Below are 4,316 nucleotides of genomic sequence, written 5' to 3'. Positions count from 1 at the left end.
AAAATGATTACTTAGGCATACTATGAACAATTATATGTCAGTAAATTAGATAACATAGCTAAAATGGAAAAATTCTGACTTACATCAGCAAGACAGCCACTAGAGTCAACCTGGCACTCATTCCCCTCACAAAAGGAAACAAAACAACTAATAAACAACTATATTTCAACAGGAGTGACTGAGAAAGTACACTGGAAAGCAACAGGGGAGAGCAAAATCCCAGTGGAGCATGGAAGCACAGAACAGCACCATAGAGAGGGAAGCAAGGCCCTCTCTACACTGTCTCCTCCACCAGAATTGCATCAAATACAGGGAGACGACTTCTTACAGGGAAAAAGTAAACTAGAGGCTCCCGCCTGTCCCCATTGTCACCACAGATGCCAGCAGTCCTTGCTATACATCTGACAAGGGATTAATATCTAGAATACTAAGAAACTTAACTCAAGAGCAAAAAAAATCAACAACCCAATTGAAAAATAGGCAAAAGACCTTAACAGGCATTTTTCAAAAGAAGACATGCAAATGGCCAACTTTGCTCAACATCACTAATTATCAAAGAAATGCAAATGAAAACCCCAACAAAATACCACTTCACTCCATTAGAATAGCTATTATCAAAAGACAAAACAAAATGATTGTTGGCAAGGATGTAGAGAAAGGAAAACACTTATATACTGTTGGTGGGATTGTAAATCAGTACAGCCATTATAGAAAATAGTATAGTGGTTCCTCAAAATATTAAAAATAGAACTGCCATATGATCCAGAAGTCCCACTACCGGGTATTATTCAAAAGAAATAAAAACAATATGTTGAAGAGATCTCTGCACTCCCATGTTTATTTATATTAGCCAAGAAATGGAGTCAACCTAACGTCCAGCAATGGATAAAGAAATGTGGTATATATATACAATGTGTGAATATAAATATATACACACACACACACAAATGTGGTGTATGTATATATGTAATACACACACACACACAAATGTGGTGTATGTATATATGTAATACACACACACACACAAATGTGGTGTATGTATATATGTAATACACACACACAATGGAATACTATCCAGCCATAAAAAAGAATGAAATCGTGTCATGTGCAGCAACATGGATGAGCCTTGAGGACATCATGTTAAGTGAAATAAGCCAGACACAGAAAGACGAATAACACCTGATCTCCCTCATATGTGGAATCCATTTTTTTTAAAGGCTGATATCAAACGGTGACTTCTATCTTGGGCCGGTCGGGCGGGGGTGGCGGGAACGGCCGCAGCTTGGGTTCCCAGCGCGCTGGGCCTCTGCGCCGCCCCCGCCTCCTCCCGCCGCGGGCAGCTGCCTCCCGGGGCGCCCTGCAGCGGTGGGGTCGGGGGATAGGGAAATTCAACCCGGCAGCCTTGTGCCAGAGACAAAAGCTGGCTGCCGGCCGCATTGTCTGACGGCGCTGCCTCCCGGCTTTTTGTTCTCGCCTCGCGCCTCGCCGCCACGCCCCTCCGCAGCTGTCGAGGCTCCTCTCGCTCCGGGTCGGCGCTCGCCCTCACTTTCCTCGCCCTCCGCCCCGGCCAGGCTCCGCGCCTGCCATGGAGAAGACGGAGCTGATCCAGAAGGCCAAACTGGCCGAGCGCTACGACGACATGGCCACCTGCATGAAGGCCGTGACCCAGCAGGGCGCCGAGCTGTCCAAGGAGGAGCACGACCTGCTCTCCCTGGCCTACAAGAACGTGGTCGGGGCCGCAGGTCCGCCTGGAGAGTCATCTCAAGCACCCAGCAGAAGACCTACACCTCCGACAAGAACTTGCAGCTGATTAAGGACTATCGGGAGAAAGCGGAGTCCGAGCTGAGATCCATCTGCACGACGGTCCTGGAATTGTTGGATAAATATTTAATAGCCAATGCAACTAATCCAGAGAATAAGGTCTTCTATCTGAAAATGAAGGGTAATTACTTCCGGTACTTTGCTGAAGTTGCATATGGTGATGATCCAAAACGATAATTCCCAAGGAGCTTACCAAGAGGCATTTGATATAAGCAAGAAAGATGCAACCCACACAACCCAATCCGCCTAGGGCTTGCTCTTAACCTTTCTGTATTTTACTATGAGATTCTTAATAACCCAGAGCTTGCCTGCACACTGGTTAAAACGGCTTTTGATGAGGCCATAACTGAACTTGATACACTGAATGAACACTCATACAAAGCACCCTCATCATGCAGTTGCTTAGAGACAGCCTAACACTTTGGACATCAGACAGTGCAGGAGAAGAATGTGATGTTGCAGAAGGGGCTGAAATCTAAATCCATGCAGGGTGTCATCCTTCTTTCCTTAAAGAAACCTTTTTAGACATCTCCATTCCTTATTCCACTTGGATTTCCTATAGCAAAGAAACCCATTCATGTGTATGGAATCAACTGTTTATAGTCTTTTCATACTGCAGCTTTGGGAAAACTTCATTCCTTGATCAGTGTTTGTCTTGGCCTTCCTGGTGTGCAGTTACTGCTGTAGAAAAGTATTAATAGCTTCATTTTATATAAACGTAAGTAACTTCCAAACACTTATAGAGGACTAAAAATGTATCTGGTATTTAATCTGAACCAGTTCTGCAAGTGACTGTGTTTTGTATTACTGTGAAGATACGAAAATGTAGTTAATTACAGTTTAAAGAGTGTCCCACATAACTTAATTTCTAGATTCCCTCCCTTACTCTTTGGGGGTTTCCTTTCAATAAGCAACTTTTCCATGCTCTTAATGTATTCCTTTTTAGTAGGAATCTAGAAATATTAGATTGAATGGAGTCACAAATTGAAATGCCTCCTGTATCACGTAAGGAGGTCATGTGTATCTGTGGCAACAGGGAGTTTCCTTATTCACTCTTTATTTGTTGCTGTTTAAGTTGACAACCTCCCTTCCCAATAAAAATTCACTTACACCTCCAAAAAAAAACCATCTGATACCAGAGAAGCATAAAGTAGAATGATGGTTACCAGAGATTGAGAAGGGGAGGGAAGAGGAGACGGGAGGATAAGGAGAGATTGGTCAATTGATATAAAGTTACAATTAGGAGGAATAATTTCCAGTGTTCTCTTGTATAGTAGGGTGACAATGGTTAACAATAAGGTATTGCATATTACAAAATAGCTAGAAGAGAGGCTTTTGAATGTTCTCACCACAGAGAAATGATTGAATGTATGAGGTGATGGATATGTTAAACACCCTGATTTGATCAGTATACTGTATATATATGCATTTATATAAACATCAAATTGTACCCTGTAAATATGTACAGTTACAAACTGTCAAAACTACAAAATCACCAAATTACAAAAAAAAAGAAAAAAAAAAAGAAAAGAAAAAAAAAATCAGCCAAGCGCTGTAATCGCAGCACTTTGGGAGGCTAAAGCAGGCAGATCACGAGGTCAGGAGTTTGAGACCAGCCTGGCCAACATGGTGAACTACCCCACCCCCTTCTCTACTAACAATACAAAAATCAGCTGGGCGTGGCGGCACACACCCGTAGTCCCAGTTACTTGGGAGACTGTTGGGAGAAAAGCTGAGTGTTGGGAGAGAAGCTGAGGCAGGGCTTGCATGTCTGCTAGACTTGCTGGCTCATTGCTTCTAGCATTCCCATTATCTCAAGCAGCCATATGCTTCTCATTCACTTGATACACTGTTTCGTTTTAACCCCCACATCCTCACCACCTGTTTCTTTGTTTGAGCACCAATAAATAGTATGGGTTCCCAGAGCTTGGGGCCTTCGCAGCCTCCATACTCTTGATGGCCCTCTGGTGCCACTTTCTCTCTCAAACTTTTTCTCATTCCTTTGACTCCGCCAGACTTCGTCACCCTCATGACCTGGTGTTGGGTCTGATCACCCCAACATTCCTAGCTGCCCAATGTGGGGAGACAAAGACCCCAGTGAAGGAATGCTAGAGCGTGTGAAAGCAGAGGACACATCGTCAGAGGACACCCGAGGATGTCTAAAAGACGTCCTAAAAGAAGCTTGGTGGGAAAGCTGAGCGCTTGGAAGAACCAGGGTAACAATGGGAAAAAGTGAAAGCAGACATTCTGCTTATTTAAATTTCTTAAGGCATTTATTACAAAGAGGGGGAGTGAAAGTTAGTACTCAGAATTGGTTATCACTCTTTAGTACAGTAAAGCAGTTTTGCCCATCGTTTCCTGAACAACAGACTGTGGAGTTGGATGACTGGGAGATAATTGGAAGAGATTTTAAAAAGGCGCACAAAGAGGGAGCAGAAATTCCCGTTTCCATTTGGTCAGTGTGGGCACTAATAAAGGCAGCTCTTGAGCCATTT

General features: G+C 43.5%; 1 pseudogene; it reads left to right on the top strand.

The window, feature by feature from the left end:
• Positions 1–1,585: 1,585 nt before the first annotated feature.
• Positions 1,586–2,300, top strand: LOC112615221 (annotated as a pseudogene).
• Positions 2,301–4,316: the final 2,016 nt, after the last annotated feature.

The sequence above is a fragment of the Theropithecus gelada genome, chromosome X (assembly GCF_003255815.1).
Source record: "Theropithecus gelada isolate Dixy chromosome X, Tgel_1.0, whole genome shotgun sequence".
NCBI classification, from domain to species: domain Eukaryota; kingdom Metazoa; phylum Chordata; class Mammalia; order Primates; family Cercopithecidae; genus Theropithecus; species Theropithecus gelada.
The sequence above is the reverse complement of the archived record's forward strand: the minus strand, read 5'-3'. Positions and strand labels throughout refer to the sequence as shown.